This window comes from Papio anubis, chromosome 6 (assembly GCF_008728515.1).
Source record: "Papio anubis isolate 15944 chromosome 6, Panubis1.0, whole genome shotgun sequence".
Classification (NCBI taxonomy): Eukaryota; Metazoa; Chordata; class Mammalia; order Primates; family Cercopithecidae; genus Papio; species Papio anubis.
Genome location: NC_044981.1, coordinates 33,998,251 through 34,013,463, shown reverse-complemented (window position 1 = coordinate 34,013,463; position 15,213 = coordinate 33,998,251). Strand labels below are relative to the sequence as shown.

At 43.0% G+C, this 15,213-nt stretch overlaps 1 protein-coding gene across 3 annotated transcripts in view; it reads left to right on the top strand.

The window, feature by feature from the left end:
* Positions 1-5,966: 5,966 nt before the first annotated feature.
* FKBP5 (FKBP prolyl isomerase 5) overlaps positions 5,967-15,213 on the top strand; it is a 116,592-nt gene continuing 107,345 nt past the window's right edge. For 2 of the 3 annotated variants that reach the window (XR_002521530.2, XM_003897498.5), the window contains exon 1: positions 5,967-6,149. The gene's annotated coding sequence lies outside the window, so the exon portion shown is untranslated. Of the gene's footprint in view, positions 6,150-6,711; positions 6,822-15,213 lie in introns of those variants that run through there. The other variant, XM_017957823.3, reaches the window with a different exon arrangement.

The window sequence follows — 15,213 nt, the reverse complement described above, 5'->3', positions numbered from 1 at the left end:
AACTATATACTATCTGGTCCTTAAAAAAAAAAAGTTGGCTGGACATCTGTTTTAAGCCACTAAATTTTGGAGTAGTTTGCTATGAAGCAATACATAACTTAAAAATCTACCAATCTGGCCGGGCGCGGTGGCTCAAGCCTGTAATCCCAGCACTTTGGGAGGCCAAGACGGGCGGATCACAAGGTCAGGAGATCGAGACCATCCTGGCTAACAAGGTGAAACCCCATCTCTACTAAAAAATACAAAAAAAACTAGCCAGGCGAGGTGGCTGGCGTCTGTGGTCCCAGCTACTCGGGAGGCTGAGGCAGGAGAATGGCGTGAACCCGGGAGGTGGAGCTTGCAGTGAGCTGAGATCCGGCCACTGCACTCCAGCCTGGGCGACAAAGCAAGACTCTGTCTCAAAAAAAAAAAAAAAAAAATCTACCAATCTTAGACTGGGACCCCAAAGAACTGCACAACTGAGTAAAGGGAAACTGTAAAAAACACACACACACAAAAGAAAACAAAACAAAAACCCTTCCATAAACGTAGTCCAGCTTTGAGTCATCAGGTGACTCAGAAAATCTGGAGCCCTGAAATTGAGTTAAGATGATCCCAAACTGCCAGTGCCCCTAGATGCCTGGTAGAAGCAAATGGAAATCTTTCCCAGAGGAAGATATTATTATTGTTACTTAAAATGATTTTTAAAAGTACAATGTCCAAAACATAACCAGGTATATGGTGACATGAGAATGAATCAGTAAAAACTGATAATGGGGCAAGGAGTGGTGGCTCACACTTATAATTCCAGCACTTTGGAAGGCCGAGGCAAGAAGATCACTTGAAGCCAGGAGGTGGAGACCAGCCTGGTCTCTGCAAATAGTGAGACCCTGTGTCTACAAATAAAAAAAATTAACCAGACATGTTGGCACACACCTGTAGTCCCAGTTACTTGGGGGCTGAAGTGGGATAATCACTTGAGCCTAGGTGGTCAAGACTGCAGTGAGCCATGATCATACCCTTGCACTCCAGCCTACGTGACAGAGTGAGACCCTGTCTTGAAAATGAAAACACAAATAGAAACTGGTTGGTTGCAGTGGCTCATGCCTGTAATCCCAACACTCTGGGAGGCCAAGAGAGTAAGATGCTTTGAGCCCTGGAGTTTGAGACCAGCCTGGGCAACATAGAGAGACTCTGTTTCTCTCTCTCTCTCTCTCTCTTTTTTTTTTTTTGGTAAAAAGCAAAAACAATATCTGACAATGGAAGCAGACTCACAGGAACTCCAGATTGGAATTATCAGTTATAGACCATAAAACAACAATACTATGTTTAAGGATAGAAAAGATAAGCCTGAAAATTATAGCAGGGCACTGGGAGATACATGAAGTGGCATAGCAGATTTGAAAAAGAACCACATAGAGGCCGGGCACAGTGGCTCACACCTGTAATCCCAGCACTTTGGGAGGTCGAGGCGGGTGGATCACCTGATGTCAGGAGTTCAAGACCAGCCTGGCCAACATGCCGAAACCCTGTTTATACTAAAAATATAAAAACTAGCTGGGCATGGTGGCATGTGCCTTGTAATCCCAGCTACTCGGGAGGCTGAGGCAGGAGAATTGCTTGAACCTGGGAAGTGGAGGTTGCAGTGAGCCGAGATTGTGCCACTGCACTCCAGCCTGGGCGACAGAGCAAGACTCTGTCAAAGAAAGAAAAGAAAAAAAGAAAAGAAAAGAAGGAAGAAGGAAGGAAGAAAGGAAGGAAGGAGAAAGAGAGAAAGAACCAAATAGAAATTATAGACTTAAATAATAGAATAAACAAATGGAGCTCAATAGTTGGGGTTTAAGAAGAGTTTTTTTTTTTTTTTTTTTTTTTCCTGAAAAGAGACTAAGTGAGCTGAAAATAGAAGAAACTTATTAGGACAAAGCATAGAAGGATAAAAGACAGAAAATACAGAAGAAAGGGATGAAGTAAGAAGGTTGAGTGTGTTTCAATTGGAGCCCCAGAAAGAAAGAAGAAAAAGGACAGAAACCGTATTTGAACACATAATGGCTGAAAATTGTTCAAAACTGAACTATTCAAAAGGCGATAGGCAGCTGTGAAATGACAGATATCTACTCTACCATGTAGTCTCTCTTTTTTTTTTTGAGACAGAGTCTCACTCTGTCACCCAGGCTGGAGTGTAATGGCGCAATCTCGGCTCACTGCAACTTCTACCGCCTGGGTTCAGGCAATTCTTACGCCTCAGCCTCCCGAGTAGCTGGGACTACAGGCGCACACCACTATGCCTGGCTAATTTTTGTATTTTTAGTAGAGACAGGGTTTCACCATGTCGGCCAAGCTGGTCTTGAACTCCTGACCTCAGGTGATCCGCCCATCTCGGCCTCCCAAAGTGCTGGGATATGAACTACTACGCCTGGCATATTTTGACCCTTAAAAACCTTAATGTACAAAGCTGCCTTTAAAAGGATTCTGAAACCAAGATGAAGGTAGCTCGGTAGTAGGTGGAGCAGGGCTTGCCTGGGCTGAGTTCAAGTACAAGCTCTGCTACTTCCTAGCTGTGCCACCTGCAGAAAGTTGCCAAACGTCAATTTTCTCAAGTAATAAATGAGAATAAAGAGTAACACCGGCCTACCCTATTGTGTAAATCAAATGATAAGTCCGGGCAAGGTGGTTCACACCTGTAATCTTGACAGTTTAGGAGGCCAAGGTGGGAGGATCTCTTGAGCCCAGGGGTTTGAGACCAGCCTGAGCAATAGAGTGAGCCCTCGTCTCTAAAAGAAACAGAAAAAGAGAATCAAATGATAAAATGCATGTGAATGAGTCTAGTGAATTCCAAGTGCTTTTAAAATGAGATGTGGTTTGAGCAGTTCCACAAGCATGCCCAGGGTCACTACCAGTGACAGGCAGGACTGGCCACATAATTTGCAGGGCCCAGTGAAAAATGAGAGTGCAGGGCCCTTTGTGAAGAAAGTACTAAGAATTTCAAGACAGCGGCAGTAGAGCATTAAACCCAGCACAGGGCTCTTCTAAGTACAGGGCCCTGTATTCTGCACAGGTCACATACCCATGGAGCTGGCTTTAGTGACAGACCCTGCAAAGAACCATACTGTGCCTTAGGAAAGGGCTGCTCCCCCCACACCCAGGTATCTGCAGCCATAGCCCATGTCATCTTTGAATTCTGAAGGGCAGCAATGTTTTGGGAAAATGCAAGCACACATGTTTCCAAATGCCAAGGAAGGCAAGTGCAGTGACCAGAGTGGTTTTCTGGGAGAGTGGGTGGGGCTAGCAAGGCTGCCATCGGAACTGTGGAACTGACTGTTCTCCACAGACTCTGGCCTAGAAAAAAAAGAACCCTGTAGCTGTATCTACAGGGCCTGTTGTTGTTGCTGCGGTGTATTACAACACAGTCTGGCAGCCTCCCCTGCCTTTCTGTCTTCCTCCTGGAAGAGCCTGGTCCCAGACATGTGACACGTCCACACAGCCCTCTGCAGATTTGCCCACACTGCTCCTCACTGTTCCCTCAATTATTAGGCTTTTCCAGGTGTGCATGCTTTTTGCTCATGCTGTCCCCTCCTGCCTGGGAATCCCTTTCCTCCTTGTCCACACTCCTCTGTCTGGCAAACACCTACTTCATCTTCTAAGATTCAGCTCTACTGTCAGGTGACCTCTTCAATGAAGCCTTCCCTGCCTCTCGTAGGAAGAGCTGATTCCTCTTTCCTTGGCGCCTTCTACTGTGCTCTATGCTGACATCTGTCACAACCCCTGTAACATGAAGAGGAGAACTGACATGTTACGTGTATGTCACTGTCTCCTAGACTGAAGCCCTTGAGGGTTGGGACATATATACCCTGATAGCATAGAGCTTAATATGTGCTGTTATTTTATTTTATTTTTATTTTTATTTTGTTTTTTTGAGACAGAGTTTTGCTCTTGTTGCCCAGGCTGGAGTGCAATGGTACCATCTCAGCTCACTGCAACCTCCGCCTCCCAGGTTCAAGCGATTCTCTTGCTTCAGCCTCCCAAGTAACTGGGATTACAGGCATGTGCCACCACACTGGGATAATTTTGTATTTTTAGTAGAGATGGGGTTTCTCCATGTTGGTCAGGCTGGTCTCGAACTCCCAACCTCAGGTGATCTGCCCACCTCAGTCTCCCAAAGTGCTAGGATTACAGGTGTGAACCACCGTGCCCAGCCTAATATGTGCTGTTATTAAGCATAGTAGATGCTTAATCAATTGGTATTAGTATACAGAGGAATTTTGATCAACTTTGTCTTTCTGTGTTAATGAATGAATAAGTTGTTTCAGTGACTCTCCCTGGCAACTCGTAAACAGGGAAGCTTCTAGGCATTGAGAATAGACAAATGACTGGGACAGAACCCCTGCCCTCGAGGTGGTTTCAGTCTTGCCTTTATTTGTCTTTTCTGCAGACACCATCTCGCTCTCTTTTTTTTTTTTATCTTTTTTTTTTGAGATGGAGTGTCGCTCTTGTTGCCCAGGCTGGAGTGCAACGGCGCGATCTGGGCTGACTGCAACCTCTGTTCAAGTGATTCTCTTGCCTCAGCCTCCTGAGTGGCTGGGATTACAGGCATGCACTACCACATCCAGCTATTTTTTTATTATTATTATTTTTAGTAGAGACAGGGTTTCTCCATGTTGGTCAGGCTGGTCTCGAACTCCCAACCTCAGGTGATCTGCCCACCTCAGCCTCCCAAAGTGCTGAGATTACAGGTGTGTGAGCTGCTGCACCCAGCCCCCAGACATCATCTCGTGAAGGCAGCATGTTGATTTGTAGACAAGGTTCTTCATAAATATTTGAATGCAATATAGTGCAAAGAGAGCAGGTTTGGAGCCAGGAGACATGAGTTCTAATCTGGCTATGGGACATTAGGTTTCCATAGGTAACTATTAGGTCCCACGGGTAACTAGCTATGGGACATCAGGTTTCTGTTTCCTCAAAAATGAGGGCGTTAAGAGATTCCCTAAGGCCCAGGTGCAGCTCCTGCATCTCTATGGGAGTGACTCAGAGGTAGCCATCTGGTTGGAGGAAGGTAGGTTCATCCTGAACCTGCTTTTGCTCAGTAGTTTACCCTTTGGAGTTGGCGGAAGAAGTCAGCCATTTTGTTTTTGTTTTTGTTTTGAGACGGAGTCTTGCTCTGTCACCAGGCTGGAGTGCAGTGGCATGACCTCAACTCACCGCAACCTCTGCCTCCCAGGTTCAAGCGATTCTCCTGCCTCAGCCTCCGGTAGCTGGGACAGCGCACGCCACCACGCCCGGCTAATTTTTGTATTTTTAGTAGAGACGGGGTTTCACCATATGGCCAGGATGGACTCCATTTCTTGACCTCGTGATGCGCCCACCTCTGCCTTCCAAAGTGCTGGGATTACAGGTGTGAGCCACCCCACCCGGCCGAACTCAGCCATAAGGCCTCTTCGTGTTTTAATCTCCTGGGCTCCTGCTTGAAAGGTAACAAGCCAAGAGAAAGTATGGTCTTTACAGTTACTAGGTGTCCAGAGGGAGGTGATATCTGCTAAATTGGTTCTCGAGGTGGGATTTCCCCAGTCCCGACTGGGCGTCTTAGACTTCATGGGGTTGCTTCCTAGGGCGAACCCGGCCAGCTGACCTAACAAACAGCCTGGCCTGCCCGTCTCCAGCCTCTGGGTAGGCCCGGTGGACAGATAGGAGGGGCAGTGCCTTCAGAGAGATGATACAGATGGGAAGTCAACTAGCTTGCTTAGGCATTAATTTCTCGGGAGGTAAGAGATGTTGTGAGGGGGTGTCAGTTTCCACCATCCCTTCTCTATGGCCCCCACAAAGGGCAAGGGCCAGACACGTGGGCTGGCGTGGAGAGGCGGAGAAGCCAATGAATGGGGGCGGGGCCTCATTTGCATGGACGGCGAGCGGCCACCAATCCGGACAGGCGGATCGACAGCCCGCGCGCCTTTTGGGGGCGGACTGACAGCCCCGGGGCCCTATGGAAGGCGGGTCCTGCGGCCGGCGGGGGCGGGACGGCGCCGGGCGCTGCCCCGGGGATTCGAGCCGGCTCGCGGGCGCTGCCAGTCTCGGGCGGCGGTGTCCGGCGCGCGGGCGGCCTGCTGGGCGGGCTGAAGGGTTAGCGGAGCGCGGGCAAGGCGGAGAGTGACGGAGTCGGCGAGCCCCCGCGGCGACAGGTACAGGCGCCATGGCCGCGGAGATGGGGCGGCCGGCCGCGGCGCCCCGGGAGCCGAACGCCCTCCTTTCAGGTCCCGCCGCGGCCGCACTCGCTGCCTCAGCTCCCACCCCCACGCGGCTTCGCAGTCCAGGAGCCGCGTGTTGCGGGGGAGCGGGGTCCGGAAGCCTCGAGGGGAGCGCGCGGGAGGCCTCAGCCCCACTGCGGCGCCCCTCGCCGCGCCCCGGGGGCTGCGGGGCCGGTGCTCCCCGCGGGAGGCGCAGAGCCGAGTGGCCACGGGCGCCGCTCCCCGCCCCCGCCCGTCCTCACTGGGCTTTTGTTTCCCGCCCGGGATGACAGGTCCCGCGCCGCCTCCGGTCTCTGGCCGCCGGCTCGTCCCGGACAGGCGGCGGGACCCTAAGTCGGCACCGCTGCAGGCGGGAGCCAAACTTCGCTTTCGGGTCCGGGCGCCGGGACGACCGTACCCCAGGGCAAGCCGAGCGCCGGGACGCGGCGGGCGCGGGGCGGATTCGCCCACCTGGCGGGGCCGTGGAGGGGAGGGTGGCGGGGTGGCCGCACTCCGGGTGTGGACGGGCGGTCCCCGCCTTCACCTGCCGCCTCGGGACAAGCGTTGGGGAACCGCATCGCCGCCGTCGGCCGCTTGTGGAGGAGTCCGCGCAGCGCCGTCTAACAGGTGATCCGCGTCACTCCCAGGCCATACCGAAGCGGCTGAACGCTGTGCCTGAGCTCCTTATGCTCTTCAGTTCTGGGACGTGAAAACGCCTTCCGCCTTATTGAGCGTCCAAAAAGGTGTACAGGTCACAGTATAAGAGTCAAAAACCGGTATTACCAAAAAGACACTTCGAGCGTCAGGGTGCAGAGTGACTTTCTTCGATCAACGAACCGGCAGGAACATCGTAGTCACTAAAATCGAGTTCTGCAGTGGTGGCGAAAGCGTAGTAAGGTTCAAGTTGTAAGCAGAGATGCAGAACTCTAGATACCCTTCAGTGTGGTTCAGGACAGTGTGTTCAGCGTTTGGCCGCCGTTCAGTAAATTCTGCATGAAGCAGTTTGAGCTCGTGGTTTTGGATTTACTTTTCAGGAGTATGTTTTCCAGTGGAATAAGGCTTACTACTGAATGGGAGCTTTCTTTGCCTCTCTGAGGGTAGACAGGAGTGTTTATTTTCATTGTCTTCCCATTTTGTTAGATTGTGGACAAGGGAAAAGTTAAAGCATGTTTTGGTTAAGTATTTTTAATAGTCTGGGATTTTATCCACCTCCCCTATAAGGGTTTTTACTTTAAAGAATTATAAAGTAATTCTCTAAAGGGAGCTGCTTCTCTTGGTGTTTGAATCAAGAGCCAAGAATCGACTTGAAAAAATTCTTATTCTGGTGGGAAATTTTTATTGTCATACTTTCACTTCACCATTTTCTATTTATCTCTCCCTCAACTGACCTCTGCCTGACAATCTGCAATTATGGCCCTGACCAATTTAGAGATTCCATACAAATAACATTTTTAAAACGAGGGTTATTAATACTCATCATTTGTGAGAAACACTTGATTTAGTTACCAAGTTTTTTCCTCCTAATGTGTCTTGGTTGATATCTGTATTAGGTATGATTTATACTTCAGATTAAGTTTAAGTTAAGAACAAAGTTGCTAATCTTGATTTAATTATGCTAGCTTATTATTCATTGAATGGTCATTTTACTTATTTGCCTAGGTAATTAAAGTTAGCTGATGACTGATAAGAGTTGCCACTGAACCATCAACTCTTTAATCATTAATTGTGACTATTTTAGATTTAAAAAAAAAAATGGTCTTTATTGTTTTATTTCTCCAAAACAAGCTATGAGGTCTTTGTATGTTTCTGAATCTTTAATTCTTTTAGTTATGGGAATTTTGGGTGAATTTCTTTTTTAAAACATAATTTTAATCAGTTCAACATGAAAAACTTAAAATATTGCATTAGGCAACTAATTAAATCTTTAGTTTTCTGTTTATTCTTGGAAAATAATGCATATTTTGGGTTCAGTTTAGTTTCCTAAAGGCTTCTCTGCTTAGGATGAATTAGTCCGGAGAAGAAAGAACATCCTGTTTGTATACCTATAGAAGAAGTTACTACTGTTAAAAGCTAAGTCGGCTTTTTGATGCTTAGTGTGGATAGATAGGTTGAACAATGATTCATCCTCACATACGAAAGGCTTATTCTGTGTAAATAGTTGTAAGGAGCTGGATAAGACTGTAGCTTCCATTATTTTTTATCATTTATATAATTGCTCTTTAGTGTACTTGAATATTTAAATACCATTCATAATTAGTTGTTTATCCTTATTCTATGATGATGTATGTATGTATACCACATACAATAAAGTTGTATTTCATATTTATTTACATATAAGTACATTTTAGTATTTTAACTGTAAAAGTTAAAGTTTTATTAACTTTAAGTTTAATTAAAAGCCCATTTTAAAATTCAGTTTTTAGATATTTTAATTACTGACTGTTGTCTACTTTAACTTGTAATAGATGATATCATAAAATTATCAACCACAATTTCAGTTTCAAAATTAAGCATAAGTTGAATTCTCAAATCCACACAATAAACATTGGGAATGTTTTTAAAGCCATTTACCCTCAGGTTTAACTCCTTTTGTGTTTGGAGGTGATAGTAAGTATTTTTAAGTAAATAAAGCTACAGAAAACAAGGACTTAATATTAAAACAGCTAACTTTGAGGATAGATCAAATGGCACTATTATACACATTAGTATTCCCTTTTTTTTTTGAGATGGAGTTTCGCTCTTGTTGCCCGGGTTGGAGTGCAAGGGTGCAGTCTCGGCTCATTGCAACCTCTGCCTCCTGGGTTCAAGTGATTTTCCTGCCTCAGCCTCCTGAGTAGCTGGCACTACAGGCCCCTGCCACCACATCCAGCTAATTTTTGTACTTTTAGTAGAGACGGGGTTTTGCCATGTTGGCCAGGCTGGTCTTGAACTCCTGACCTTAGGTGATCGACTCACCTTGGCCTCCCAAAGTGCTGGTATTACAGGCGTGAGCCACTGCGCCTTGCCTAGTATTGCTTTATTTAACGGTAATATGCTTGCTGTACCTGGCATGAAGAATTCCTCTAAAGACCGTTAATTAAAATAAGTTTTCATAATTCCTAAAGAATAATCTATATTATACATATTTGACAGACTAAATTTTGTAATTCATGTTTAACAATTAAATATCTGCATTTTATAATAATGAAACTATTTGAACTTTACAACCTAGCTGATTAATAGATTCTGTTTTTTCAGTATTTTATATTTCTAAATTTTTCTGCAGTACATTTTAGTGCATTTTAAAATTCTGACATCATATCCCCAAAAGTATAAAGAAAATTAAATCTACATTCAGTAGCAACTGGATGGATGGTGGTATGTATGTCACAGAACTATTGATTTAAAACAATAACCACTTAAGTGTGATTTAATTTGCAAATGAGATGTTTATTTACTATGTAAAAGACAGTACTGCCAAATGAGACTGGTTAAAATAATTTACAGTAGGGCCATATGTACTACCAGGTTACTAACAGATTAATAAGGATATTTTAACAATATTTAGAACACTAAAATTCCACTACTCAAAATAATTTGTACTTCTTATAGCAGTTTGAGAACCTACATTTTATGCTTAATTTAGTATTTACTTCTAGTCTTTTTTTTTTTTTTTTTTTTTTTTTTGAGTTGGGGTCTTGCTTATTGCCCAGGCTGGAGTGCTGTGGTGTGATCATGGCTCACTGCAGACTTCCCAGGCTCAGAAGATCCTCCTGCCCAACCTCCCGGTCTCAAGTGATCTTCCCACCTCAGCCTCCCAAGTAGCTGGGGTTACAGGCACACACCACCACGCCCGGCTAATCTTTACAACCATTTTTAGTAGAGACAAGGTCTCACTATGTTGCACAGGCTGGTGTCCAACTCCTGAGCTCAAGTGATCCTGCCTTGGCCTCCCAAAGTGCTGGGATTATAGGTGTGAGCCACAGTGCTAGGCCTACTTATGGCCTTTTGGAAAACATTTGGTTAATGAGAGTGAAGGTCCACCAGAGGGAGTGTGGGGTCTATATATTTGTTGTATTTGTTTTTTACCCTTGGTCTGGAATCAAAACATTTAAAAAATAAGAATAAAATTTTATTTTAGTTCTCTAAAGCAATCAGGCAAAAGGTACTGAAAATTGTGATTGTAGTTGTTTGGAGTTGCTGTCATTTTTGTGATCAAAATCAAGGCTTAATCAAGGCTGTTTTTCTTCTTAGAAAATTTCTAGGTGGCAAAGTGCAGTGACTCACGCCTGTAATGCCAGCACTTTGGGAGGACAAGGCGGGTGGATTGCTTGAGCCCAGGAGCTCAAGACCAGCCTGGGAAATGTGGTGAAACCCCCTCTCTACAAAAATACAAAAATTAGCCAGGTGTGGTGGAGTGCACCTGAAGTCCCAGCTATTTGGGAGGGTGAGATGGGAGCATCACTTGAGCCTGGGAGGTTGAGGCTGCAGTGAGCCGTGATTAAGCCATTGTACTCCAGCCTGGGCAACAGAATGAGATTCTGCCTTTAAAAAAAAAAAAAAAGTACAATTACTGGAAAAATGAAAATGATGTATTTTCAAAGTGAAATAATGGGTTAAGTAAACGTCACACATCTGTGAAAGCTAAGAAATGTTCAAATTCTTTATTTTATTATTATTATTTTTTGAGACAGGGTCTTGCTCTGTTGCTCAGGCTGACATGCAGCGGCACAGTCTCAGCTCACTGCAACCTCCATCAGTTCAAGTGATTCTTCCTGCCTCAGCCTCCTGAGTAGCGGGGATTACAGGTGCGTGCCACCACGCCCAGCTACTTTTTGTATTTTTGGTAGAGATGAGGTTTTGCCATGTTGGCCAGGGCCAGGCTGGTCTTGAACTCCTGATCTCAGGTGATCTGCCCGCCTTGACCTCCCAAAGTGCTGGGATTACAGGTGTGACCCACCACACCCAGCCTAGGAATGGCAAAATTCTAATAATGTTTTTTAAGATTAAAAATGTAGGCCAGGCCAGGAGGTCAGGAGTTGGAGGCCAGCCTGGCCAACATGGCAAAACCCCATCTCTACTAAAAAAAAAAAAAATTTGCCAGTCATGGCAGTGCATGCCCTTAGTCCCAGCTACTCAAGAGGCTGAGGCAGGTGAATTACTTGAACCTGGGAGGTGGAGGTTGGAATGAGCTGAGATTGCACCTCTACACTCCAGCTTGGGCAACACAGTGAGACTCCCATCTCAATTAAAAAAAAAAAAGTTATATATATGTATATATACCAGGCATGATGTCTCACACCTGTAATCTCAGCACCTCAACACTTTGGGCAGCCAAAGCGAGAGGGTTGCTTGAACCCAGGAGTTGAAGACCAGCCTGGGCAACATAGTAAGACCCCATTTCTACAAAAAATACAAAGTTCTCTAGGTGTGGTAGCTTGTGTCTGATCCCAGCACTTTGGAGAGGTGTATATATATATATATATATATATATATATATATACACACACACACACACACACACTTTTTTTTTTTTTTTTTTTAAAGAAAGAGCTTGGGATATGTATTTTTATACTTTTTTTAAGGAAGATTGGGAGAGAGATATATATACACATACATACTTGTAAAGAGATTGGGTTATGTATGTTTTTAAACTTTTTCTAAAAAAGAAATTGGGATATATGTGTGTGTATATATATACACACACACGCACACACATATAGCTTTTTTTTTTTTTTTTTTTTTTTAAGAAGAGATTGTGTCTTGCTCTGTCACCCAGGCTGAAGTGTGGTGGCTAATTGCAGCCTTAACACAAACTCCTGGGCTCAAGCGATCCTCTTTTCTCAGCCTCCCAAAGTGCTGGGATCCCAGGCTCAAGCCACCATGCCTGGCTTAAAAATGTACATTTGAATTGTATCTTTTTGAAATTGTTCATTTTTGGGAAAGAAGAATAAGAGAGGAAGAAAAATCAGACTGGAAGAGGGTTGTTTTTTCCCTTTTGTAGTTGCAAATCCTAAATGGGCAGTGGTAAATTTCTAGAATCATTTGTAGCATTCTGTTTTAATCTTGGCAATTTAAAGATGTTGTAAATGAGTGGTCCCCAGAAAATGGTCCTTTCATTGTCAAAAGCAGGGTTGCAAATTTCAGATTGATCTTTTCAAAAGTTAGATTTGTACTTGTTTCTCAGTGTTCCTATTCTGAAAACTAAAGAACTTCCTCCATTGTTAGCTGAAAATTGCACAGTGAATTTGAAAGTCAAGATGTCCCAGGCATGGACATAGTGCTGCGATAGGTTACTGTTTGGAATGGAGAAGACATCCTAGAGATTGAGTCTGCATCAGAATATATTCTGAATGAGCATGGAATGTTCTTTACCCATGTTAGATATTAACCAATTAAGTTTTTCCATGTTTAACTTTTTTAAAAAAGCAAGACAATAAAAACAGTCTTGTAATCTGAACACATATTTTGGGTTTTGTTGGTTAGCATAAAAATTATTACCTAGTGGATGGTAACACTGTGTTGAAATTCTAGCTTGGAAGAGATGTTTGCTACAAGAGAAAAGGTGTTTCACTGAAACGTAACAGGGCAATTTACAGGGAGAGATACTTGTTTCTCTTTTGAATTATTGTTAGGTTAAAACATAAACTTAGAAAAATTGAGATGCTCATCTTTCCCATCTTAGATTTACTTTCACTATGAACTTTATAAATTCTTTTTTTTGAGACAGAGTCTCACTCTGTCGCCCAGATTGGAGTGCAGTGGCATGATCAGAATTATTCAAGCTTATGTATATGTGTGTATTACACATATGTTACACATATGTATAAATATCAAATATCTTTTTTACATTATATATAACAGTATATATAGTTGCTGTATGTTTTATGTGTATGTAGCAGTATCTATACTGCCTCATTTCCTAGGCATATTTACATGCAAAACTTTTTTTCAGTGAAATCTTATTGTACCAAGAGGAATAAGTGTATGTCCACAAAAAGACTGGGTCATAGCAGCTTTTTTCACAGTAGGAATAAACTAGTGATTCACATAGCAACATAGATGAATCTCAGAAATACTGTTCATAGCAAAAAGAACCTCGGCACAGATGAGTATGTGTAAGTGTTTATGATGCCATTTATGAAAAATACAAGAACAGGCAAAACTAAGGTATGGTGATAGAAATCAGGACAGTGGTTGCCTCTGGGTAGGGGTTGTGGTTGACTGGAAAGGAGCATAAGGAAACTTTCTGGCATGATGGAAATATTCTGTAGCTTGACTTGGGTGATGGTAATTCAATTATATACTTTTTTGGTAACTTTGTTTTCATATAATTTTTAACTTACAGAAAAGTTGCAAGACTAGTATAAAGAACTTCCATATACCTTTATCCAGTTTTGTCAATTGTTATATACATTTACTCAAACATACTGATTCAAACAAGATTTTATAGTACATAAATTTTACTTTAATAAAGGAAAGAAAGCTTAAAAAATTTGTTGAAAATGAGGATGATCTTGTTATCTAAAAAACATGAAATACCTCACTTAGGAATTAACCAGTGGTTTAATAATGATGAGAAAAAGAATCGTTGACTATCTTTTGTCTTCATGTAAATGTATACTGCTTTTCACTAAAGACTCATGACATGTTTCTGTTAGAAGAAACAGGATCCTCGAAATGATTCAAGGTAGAACTGCCTGCAAGGAAAACCTGCTTTATTTTGTTATCCTACACATGTCACCTAGGGAATGCGACAAACCCAGCAATAGCTTTCTGGGAATTGGAAGTTGTGACTGTTTCTGTTAAAAGAGTTGTATACCTACAGTGTGCTAGCTGTTGCACAGACATGAACAGTTTTTACTATGCTAGAACTTAACCAAAGAAGAGGAGGCATACAAATCTGGTTGTTGTTTTTGGGTGGTGCTATTTTTCATAGGCAGGAAAGACATTGGTGTTCGTAAACTATCCTTGATCATTGGTAAGTGGTAAATCTAAGTGGTGAATCTGTCACTGTCTACTAGTTTTAATGTTCCTACAGCCTCAATAGTATGATTTGATTTAGATTAAATCAACTTAAATCATAGCTTAACCAATAATGACTAAAAAAATTCAACTTTCCCATTCTGCTTATTATTTTATATAATTTTTAGTATGTGTTCATTACAATTTAGTATTAGGCATAATTAATGGATATTGGTTCTTTTTTTTTTTTTTTTTCTTTCTTTTGAAACAGGGTCTAATTCTGTTGCCCAGTCTGGAGTACAGTAGTGTGATCATAGCTTACTGCAGTCTGGAACTCCTGGGCTCAAATGATTCTCCTGCCTCAGCCTCCTGAGTGGCTGATACTATAGGTATGCACCACCATGTCTGGCTAGTTAAAGAAAAATTGTAGAGACGGAGTTTTGCTGGTTGCTCAGGCTGGTCTTGAACTCCTGGCCTCAAGTGATCCTCCCACCTTGGCCTCCCAAAGTGTTAGGACTGCAGGTATGAGCCACTATGCCTGGCCTGTTTCAGTTTTTTTAATCTTTTTTTTTTTTTCCATCTACATCAGAAAGTTGTTTATTTGGTTATATAGTAGAGTAGAAGATGTTTGAAGTAACTGGTGGGCTAACCAGATGCTTCAACAAATTGATCATTGATATTCAAGATAAACATTTATTTTGCCTTTACTCATGAAAATAATAAAGTTATATGCCCTATATATTTTTATTTATAAGTTTTTAAATTTAATATATTTTTTATTTCAATAGCTTTTGGAGTACAAGTGGTTTTTGGTTACATGGATGAATTATATCATGGTGAATTCTGAGATTTTAGTGCATCTGTTACCTGAGTAATACACATTTTACCCAATATGTAGTTTTTTATCCCTTTCCCCTGCCCTCTTCTGAGTTTCCAGAGTCCATTATATCACTCTGTATGCCAGTTGTACTCATAGTGTATCTCCTCACTCATATAGGTGAGAACATACAGTGTTTGGTTTTCCATTCCTGAGTTAGTTCACTTAGAATAATGGCCTCCAGCTGTATCAACACTG